Here is a 10,319-nt window from a genome sequence, read left to right on the forward strand (position 1 = left end):
AAAATTAAAGGTAAGAATTAGACCTATAAATATATTTTGGAAAGAAATAATATATATTCGTCCCTCTAAACAAGGAGAGCTGCTCACAAAACTCGTCCAAAAGCACGAATTCCAGCCAATGAGAGAAGGCGAAAAGCAATGCTTGTGAAAGGTGGAGGCCTGTGATTAGCTAAAGCAAATTTTCGGCAGAGGTCTCTGGTTCCTGGAAGACACAGTGTTGTTGGAAAAGTGATGGAAGAAGGTTATCAGGTAAGCCGGTTGGATGAACGGCCATTTTTTTTTTCAACTTTTACGCGTATTCTTGTGAATGTTTTTGACTCTGTAGGCGTTAGATATTCAACTATGTATTAATTTTCATATTAAATATCTATCGAAAGGACCACCGTGGTCATGATATCAAAATTTGTGGATATTTCTCGAAAAGGTGAAATTTTTCTAAGCTACGAATGTTATGACGTCATTGTTTCTGAAAACCCTCTGTGAGAACACAACCAGAAAGTACAACAATGTCCGTGATATTTTAAAGACACGGCCCAGGTTTGAAGTGTTAATTTCTTTGTAATAATCACATTGTGCTTTCTGTAACGCCTAATCAAGCGAGATTATGCAAGTACCAATATTGAATACCTACGAAGCTTTATTATTCTACGATTCACTAAAATTAGGTTGAAATTGTGGTATGGTTTAGGTTTTTTATGCAACATTTTGCAAATTGGTTACTTAGACCAAGAAACCCCGTTGTGGAGAGGATAGGAAGGCTTGTATTATTATTATTATTATTATTATTATTATTATTATTATTATTATTATTATTATTATTATTATTTGTCAGCCTAGTCTCTTGAAACAGGCGTCATATATGTCGGCCTAGATCCTTGAAATAGTGGTCATATTTGTCAACCAAATCTCCTGAACTAGGGGTCATATTTGTCATCAAAGGCCCCTAAAATGGTGGGCAATATTTCTCAGCTATAACCAAAAGATCGATACTGCATTGAAATATAATATATGTACATATATATACATATATATATTAATTTATTTTATTTACGAATTTATTTAATTATGAACATATATCGTAGTCTGTGAAAAAGTTGAATAATATATTTGATCAATACAAACCTGAGTCTTTTAAATTTGAAAATTCCATGGCGATAATCTAGTGTCAAACAGTAGTACGCTTAAATGAAATTATCAGGTTTGTTTGTTTAGGAAAAATGGACTTTATCTGAAAAACATCTTAGTAAATTGAAGTTATATCTAAAATGTATTATACTTTCCAGAAATTGAATCTTTACTCTGGTTTCTAGAATTAATAGCATTATTTCATTTACAGAACTGTAGCTATCAACCTCGGAATAGGCCCACACTAGCCTAGTCAGAGCCAAAAATACCAGCAATCAGTTAACGTATTTCTATCCATCTGTGAATGGCGCCGATGTTTTTCCCGACGTCAGGAAAGTTATAGTCTGAAGTAGGCGACTGACTCGTCACTTAGTCCAGTAGTTTTCCAAGGTTATTATAATCGAAAACTGACAAGGGGACACTAATGATGGACTAAATAAGGGCCAGTATTTGGGTATCCAAATATAAACTTCAGGAAGAGACGAAACTACCCAACGGCCATGCCTTCGAAACAATGATGTTATCGTAGGTGAGTGTTGGAAGTATTGAGTCTGAAATTCTGCCCATAGATTCTTTGGAGATTCAATTCAGATAGGACGTAGCATTTTAAATTCTTGTTTATTCCTTGAATACCCATAAAAATTAGAGATTTGGGAGATTAGAGTAACCCTTAGTGATAGCACTACAATAACCGAGAGATACTTGTTGAAGAGCACAAATCTTTATTAGGTATGAAATTATTTTTGAAAGAGCTCAAAGGAACATTGACTACGAAGGTTGGTTGAGAGAATGAAATATAATAGTTATATACATTTCTTTGATGTTACGTGCTGTAGTTAAGTGTTTCTCAACTAGGGGATAATAGAATGTTGTTTTCAACAAAAATGTTTCCCTATCCAGTTCTGATATGGCCTTATGCAACTAACAGTGCAAATAGAATAAGTTTGGGGTATATTTAAAGCTATCAGTGTTGACCAAATACTGTTGGTCTACAAACTAGAGTAATATAAAGTTTAAATCAAAAGTTTTTGTGATGTGGTGAACAAGTCTTCAAAATAGTCAGTAAAAGTTTAAAAAATACTTGGTAAAAGGAGTATAATCAATACTGAACACACAAATTTGCTTTTCAGACTTACGCCTGAGCTGAAATGATGAAGAAAAATGTTGTCAATATGTGGCAGGGGAGGTATTCGTCTGAAACTGAAGGTAAGGCTGCTTAAAAATTAAAGCTTTCTCTGTGATGTATCAAAGTTGGCCATTTAAATTTAAAGATTTGGGAGTGATGGCAACATCTATAAAGTCTTATATTGCAGTACAATTTTGTAGTTTCTAAACTTATATGTAAAATTGGTTCTCTTAGGAGTGGCTTCTGCAACAAAACTCTGCAAAAACTAAGGGACACTGATGATGGACTGAATGAGGACCAGTATGAGAGCATCCAAAAATAAACGTTAGGAAGAGACGAAATTGCCCAACGGCCATGCCTTCGAAACCCTAAGTTATCATAGGTGAGTGTTGGAAGTTTTTAATATGAAATTCCGTCATTCTTTGAGGACTGTATTCATACAGGGTGTAGCATTTTAAATTATTGTTCATTCCTTGAATATATAAAGGTTAGTTCAGTGTTTCAACATACAAATATATAAAAGTACCAAGACTTTAATTGGCATAATAGCCATGTAGGAATACACACTGTTCATTCAGGGTGGCTTAGAGTAACTTATAAAAATTTTTAATGGTTAAAACTGTCAAATATTTATTGAAAATTTTATGACGGACTACAGTAATTTTCTTAGTACGTTTTAACAGTTAATGTAACATCGTTGAACGTTAATTCAATAAAAATAATCCCTTCATAAAACACTAGGCCTATAGGCGTTCATCATTGGCCTAGACCAACTGGCCTATCTCTGATCTTTTTGAAACAAGTACCTAGGTATAATTCCTAGTCACTGATTATAGATGATTATGTAATTATATCAGTACCTCGTAATCCATAAATAATCAGTTTTCCACGAAAGCAATTAACTCGTAACCCTTTCTTTCAGAAATGCTACAGTTAGCAAATGGAATATCAGACTTCACAAGGATTATTGGACCAATCTTTCTCCACAAGAAATCTTCATTACCAGCTTTAGTTTGTTTTATCTAACTCGTATAATGTGTCAATATAATGGTTGCAAATGGTAGTGAAAATGTAGTGAGATATCATCTGTTAGATAGCTGAAATGTGGGTCTAGATTAGTACTAGTTTTTATTGAAATTTCTTATCGGTTACGTGGCGGCTATCAAATAGTACTTAAGTTTTAGTATACAGCATAATTATAATTCTCTAAATTTCTCAGCAGTCTGTTCCATTATATATAGTTTAGTCATTCAGGACGTAGTTTATCAACTAAGTATCGTGTCAGTTTAATAGCAGCCATCAGGCGGTTATAATTGAATAAGATACATTGTATCAATGCTCTATTAGTCTAATATCAGCACCCAGGTGCTCACTATTTTTTATGATACATAGTTCACTATCTAATCATCCTATCAGATAAAAGGGGTCACAGTATTGTATCAGGATACTGTACACACTGTCATATGTTTAATTACCAGATAGCCTAGGCGTATGTCTCACGATACAAGCATTTTTGTTACATAGCGGGTCATATAGGCCTACTGTTTCAGGATACACAGTCACTAATGTAGATTTTGGTATGTAATATAAAGTAGGTCATTGTTCAGACTAAGTTGTTCCTGTAGTACAGACAAGTGATTAATAATTCAGTAATTATGAAGACAAATTTTTGCTTCAGTTCATGTTAGTTTTACTTGATGTTCATATCAGCTCAATAGTTTTACAAAGAATAGGTTCTGTTGATATATGTTACTTTGTGATGGTTTTAAAGTTGAACTTACTATGCATTACTTAAATAAGACAGGGTGTATTTTTGGTAAAATTACAGATGAATATCGACATTTTTTCCTCTACAGCGTAGTATCGTAAATACTACTGAATAGTTTTATACTCAGTGTAGCCATAATCACCGATAAGTGTTTTGTTGTTATTGTTTAAGTTGAAGCAAGTTAATTTGGAATTAATATCTAATAGCTTCTAAATCTTGAGGTTTTGTAAACTTAGTCTTGGGCTGCAAATGTGCTTAAGTTGATACAAGCAGCTAATAGCAGACTGAAGCATTTATATGTATACATCCAAAGTAGGAATTATTTCAGAATTTAGTTTTTTAGTTATTGATGTTTTGCTGAAAAGCAAGAACTTAATATTCATTTTCAAACGATTAAACCATTGTCTCAAAAACTTTGTACGAGGTTTGCCATGATGATAATGCTACTTGATTAACATGAAGCGTAGCCATAAATTGATGCTGTCAGCACTAATGAATTTCTCAGCTCAAGAACTTTATCATCATCATGGCATCTCTGCATATTTCAAGACACTGCTGGCGTCTGGAGGTTTCAGATTCAAAGGTGCTACTTCAGGGGAGTTTTTGGTACTGTAGCCATTTAAATTCATATTTAAACTCAAATTGAAAATGTAAATTTTTGAGTATTTTTTTATCTTAAGAGCTTTTGGTATATAAATTCAAATTGCAAGTGTTGCTACTTTTTTGTTGTTACCAATTTTTAAATTCAAATTGAGTCCTACTTCAAGACGAATTTTCTTTTGACAGCAACAATGTTCTAGGCATATGGTGCTATGTAAGTTTTTCTGTTGACAAGGATTTTATGCCTATAAATTGATATGTAACCTCAAAAAGTCCTCCTTAAATGCACTCCTTAAAAGGAAGTTTTATATTGACAAGGATATTACTCTTACGTTTATGAATTAATATCAAAGTCAGTCATCAACAGGCTTTTATTCTGTTCAAAGTTACACTGATAACTGCACTTTCTTAAACACTTATAAATATACTTTCTCAAAGGATTAAAAGCATCTTGAAAAAGAGCCGTAACTAGCTAATATGTTCATACTAGAGCCATAAATAATGTTCATGACTTTTGATCAAAAGGGAAATTTTGGGTGATTTCAGGGAACAAGTGAAATTTGCATTAGTAATTTAAAAAGAGAAACCTTAAATCATTTCAATCTATATTTGAAGTTATATTTCAACGAGAATATATTTTAAATGTTTGTGACTTTGTAATGGTAAATAGGTTGGGAAATTCAAGTTTTTTCTGAAATTTATTGTAAAACATCCGATGCACCAGTGTCTTGATATATGGATTTTTAAAAATTATTATTATATTGTTTAGTTATGAATCTTCATGTCTGTGTTCAGATATTTTCGCAATTCCCATACATTTTCAGTTAAATGATCAATGTTCAGTCAGGTATTTTTTGTAAAGAATTGAACTCTCTGATTTGAACTATGGGAAAATTTTTGTAATTTTGTAATATCAGAATGTACATTTTTATTGTACGAGAATTTCTGTATTTCAGCTTTTTTGCCTACTTCTCATTGTCTTTTGTTATTCTTTTAGCTAGGAAGGGTAATTAGGGGCTGTTAGTTCATAGCACAGAAAAAACTGCAAAAATTCTAAAAAGGCCAAAAAAAATTACATAAGAATAATTCCAGTTGCTTTAAATACTTCATCTAAACATTACTTTTTAAAAACCATTTCAAAAGATGTCAAAAAAACTCCAGTGACTTTAAATCATTCATAGTTTTTAGTCAATGTGTCTCGTTGGTTACAGCATACCACATGGCCACTGCAATCTCAGTTTGGAGGAATTATGAATACTGAGACTTTAAGAGCTAAGAAGATTGTTTCTCACTGGCCAAAATCTACAGATATTTGAAGTATCAGTAATTCTTTGTAATGCTTGTACTGTTGATATCCTAAAATATAGGTACTTTAGAACTTGTTTTTGCTGCTCTCTCTCTCTCTCTCTCTCTCTCTCTCTCTCTCTCTCTCTCTCTCTCTCTCTCTCTCTCTCTCTCTCTCTCTCTCTCTCTCTCTCTCCATGCCAGAAACAATTTTGCTAATTTTGACACTTGCCAGAACAGTTTTTCTCATTTTAAAACTTGCCAGAAACAGTTTTGCTCATTTTAACTCGTGCCAGAAACAATTTTGTCCCTTTAATACTTGTCAGAGGCGATTGAGCCAGAGACATTTTGGTAACTTTAGCACTTGCCAGAGACATTGTTGTTAAAACTAGCCAGAAATATTTTTGTCATTTATCATTTGTCTGAAACATTTTAGTTAATTTTAACACTTGCCAGAAAGATTTTTGTCAGTTTTAACACTTGTCAGAAGCATTTTTGTCAGTTTTAACACTTGTCAGAAGCAGTTCTTCTCAGTTTAACACTTGCCAGAAACATTTTTGTCACTTCTAACACTTGTCAGAAGCAGTTTATCCACATTTTTAAACACTTGTCAGAAGCATTTTATCACTTGGACACTAGTAAAGCAATCCTGCTCAGTTTAAACACTTGCCAGAATCATTTTGTCACTTCACAACACCTGTCCAAGCAGTTCTGTTCAGTTTAACTTTTGCTAGGAACATTATTCTTCTCATGAAGCTTTTTCTATATTTCCAGACTCTGGCTGTCAGCACCCTTCTCTTATCTTGCACTTCATACATTCTTACTGATTTTCTTTCAACATTCTCACTCTTTGACGTTCTTAGGTGTTGAGTTTTCCTTGATCTCAGATTATAGGTTGTCAGGATGTGAAATTATGGTAAATTTTAGGGGTGTAAAGTTTTGTTTGTCACCAAGTATTCAAGTCAAAATTTAAACTTAACTTGTGAATTGTTGACAGTTACTGTTTTTGTGCCATGATTAAAGCACTTCGTTTTATCTGGCAACTTTTTTTTTTTTTTTAGAAGGGAGGGTTGTTTTAGTGTCAAGGACAATGTGAGAAGCAGAGTAATGTCTTGAAACATTTGATTTAGGAACCTGAGCAGTTTAAACAAAATTGCATGAATTACGATTAAATGAACGTTAGCTGAAGTACAGAAGTTCTCATTTATGTCAATAACATTGTGTTTTCAGAAACTGGAAAGAACTGAAATAAAAAAGAAAAACTCCGTTGGAGTCAGCATTGCACGACTCGAGGAGGGAGTTAGTGTTCTCAGCAGGAGACGCCCAGTCAGGCTCAGTCTGTTTTTGAGACTAATTCATGGAGTTGTTTTCGAAGCTGACAATGATTAATGAGATGGGTAAAAAGTCCTTAATTTCCCTTGTGTTTTTCAGATGTATTCTCGTTTTCTGTCACTGCTAAAGAACTGTTTCAAAGAAAATGAGTTATGGCTGTGAGCCCACGGTGTGTTGGGTAAGGTTACCATTGACATAGGCCTAGGTTTAAGTTCACAATTATGCCTGTGATTGCTATGCTTGTGTAAATGTTAGCTTGATGTATGTCTTATGATGTATGGTGCACCTAGCCTGTATGGTTTCACTGTCAGAATTTCGTACCAGATCGTATAATGACCAAAAAACAAAGTCCATTTCCTCTACGAGTAACGTGTGAGAGAATTATTGGTTAAACGTACATTTTTGAAGTTCTGTTTCCGATTTTATTTGAGGCTTTTCGCCACTGGACTTTCTCCCGTGTCTTGTTACAGAAATGTTAATGTTTTCTATTCAGTCTCGTAGAAAATTGAGAAACAGTAAGCAAAAAGACACATGATTACAATGAATATGTTTTGGAACGTGTTAGTCATTGTATAGCTGACTTTGTGTTTTGACAGAATATTCCTTTGGGGTACGTGGATATTTTAACATGTAATTATTAGTGCAACTGGTTATTTGATTGTCTTCAGAAGTTTCTATATATATAAGATTGGTTTGTTTTCACTATAGTTAACTAAAATCACTTTGTGTAGTTCAATGCAAAATTATTCAGCATGTGTGACTTTAGATTCTTCAATCAATTTTTCATAAATGTCATTTATGGGACATTCTTTTATTCTGAATTGTCAAAATTTTGCTTTACAAGTTTGTCATTAGATTCCATTCTTTCAATTATCGTTTCTTGGCAAAGTTCATATACGTTTGGTGATGTAACGTGAAAGATTCCCTTGCAAATTCTCATTTATTTTGATTAGAAAGCTTTTAACATAAACCTTTTGGTTTGCAAAATAATTAATGAGCATTTGATATACTTTGTTTCCTTCCAGATGTCTTAGGCCTATTTAACAAAACATTAAAGTAGATATATTGAACAGAACAGTAAAGTAAAATAGGTATCCTTTGGCCAAGTACATAACAAAATCCTTTTAATTGTATCTCGGACGCATACCGTCTTCCCAAAAGGGGGTACCAGCTTGGGGCTTAAACACCTCCTCGTCTGAGCCTCGACATTTCATTCGTATGACTGAAATAAAGAAGGGATAAATACTACGACGGCCATTCTTTTAGAAGTGTGTGAGAAAAGCCTTGCAAATTCGTAACATCGTCAGTCAATTAGATGAAGACGGGTGTGTGAATACACTAGTCTTGTAAGAATTGTGATGGAAATATCATTAGGCCTAGGACTGATAGGCGCAGTTTTGATAACAGTATATAAGAAATGTTTATTATTTATTATATTATGGCTACTATGCCATCATCAAGTGGGCCTATGAGCCTATGACAGGGACATCTTGAAGTAAGGTTTGTGATGGAAATCCTTAGGCCTATAGAACCGATTGATAGATAGGCGAAATTATGGTAAATGTATATAAGAAATGTATTTGGCTTTACTGTTATGCCAGATGTGCCATCATGAAGTTTTCTATTACGGGACATGTTGAAGGTTGGTGTTTTAGCAGAATATCCAGGTTTAACTTAATCGAAAAGCCGATTTTTAGACCCATTTTTTTCCTGTCATTCCAGTCGATGAGGAAACTGTCATAATATTTGGATTACTTTTGTGACTAGAGACTTAATTGATATGATAGTTGTCCCATATAATGTTTGATGAAATTTCGATAGAATAGAAGCCATGGAGAAGTTAGCTGCTATAATTGCTGAAAGGAAATAGGCAAATCTTTGATGCAAAGTTCTTAGGTTGAATTTAAGATGGTCAGTAAACAACGAAAGTACCCTTGTGGTTAAATGAACTTCATGTTGGCTCTCAGAACGGGAAAAACATCATCTCCTTGATGTGAGCATTTAATGGTGGTGATTTTTTGAGGGGAAGGAGTTGTCTCGTAGTTTAAAGTATATGATAAATTATCTTCTATCTTCAGAAATTATGGTTAGACGTAAAAAAGTAAATGTAGCTTTTCACTGATGCAGTCATATAACTTGTTATAGGTTACTAAGGCATGGCAACTGTTAGAAATTGGCGAGGGATTTCAAAAGGACGACTTAACGTTATTCTTGCTAACTCGATTGAAAATAGGAATGGATGAGTATGTCTTGAACTTTCTCTGTAAATTGTTTTACATATTCACCTCTCGAGATAGCCACGGCTTCCGGATTTATCTCAAATGATTGTGGTTTGGCATTTTTAATAAGTCTCAGTTCATTTACTGTCGATGGTAACAGTTTGAGATTCGGAAGGGTTGGAAAGATAAGATGTTAAGCTTGACATCAGTTGTTATTGGAATCTGGCTCCAGAATTTTCTTGTCAATGCATGATGATAAAATTCGGCTTACCATTGCATTCATTTTATTCATGGTCTGAAGTTGATGTTGCAGTTGGTGTTCAAAGAACTTTTTGGTTACTCAGGTAAGCATTTGTTATGATTTCATGGGATGAGGAAGGTTGTCTTTATTGAATTAGGGATCCAGACGCTGTTTTCTCTCCTGAATATGTCTGTAGAAGTTTGTGAATAAGAAAATCTTGGTTCGTTCTTGATATTGGTTTAGAAAGACTCGTAGTTTATCTATGGTTTCAGGACAGTCTAGGATTTGTGGAAAATTGTAAGTTTTTGATACATCTGTACCTTGTCTTTTCAAGAAGTTCCACATGATTGTTTTGAATGTAGGAAGTACATGTGGTGACCATTTTTGGCCACAAAGGCTGTTATTTTGTGAGAGGCTTTCATCTAAAAAACATGTTGAGTTACAACATTTAATCTCTTAGGAATTGTTTTTCATCAAGGAAATCTCTGGTAAATTATAATGTTTTTGACGTCTGGAAGTCTGTTGCTTTGTAATGCTTTTGCCTTCATGAGAGCTTTTAGTTTCTGATGCGTTTGCCTTCAGGAACTATTGGTCTGTTCAAGTTTTTGCCTACAGAAAGTCTTG

General features: G+C 33.7%; 1 long non-coding RNA gene across 1 annotated transcript; it reads left to right on the top strand.

The window, feature by feature from the left end:
* Positions 1–205: 205 nt before the first annotated feature.
* On the top strand, positions 206–4,574 carry LOC136854926 (uncharacterized). The gene is made up of 5 exons (XR_010857834.1): positions 206–249; positions 1,337–1,654; positions 2,256–2,331; positions 2,486–2,633; positions 3,174–4,574. It is a non-coding gene; the product is annotated as an uncharacterized lncRNA (long non-coding RNA).
* The last annotated feature ends 5,745 nt before the right edge of the window (positions 4,575–10,319 follow it).

The sequence above is a fragment of the Macrobrachium rosenbergii genome, chromosome 30, assembly GCF_040412425.1.
Source record: "Macrobrachium rosenbergii isolate ZJJX-2024 chromosome 30, ASM4041242v1, whole genome shotgun sequence".
NCBI classification, from domain to species: Eukaryota; Metazoa; Arthropoda; class Malacostraca; order Decapoda; family Palaemonidae; genus Macrobrachium; species Macrobrachium rosenbergii.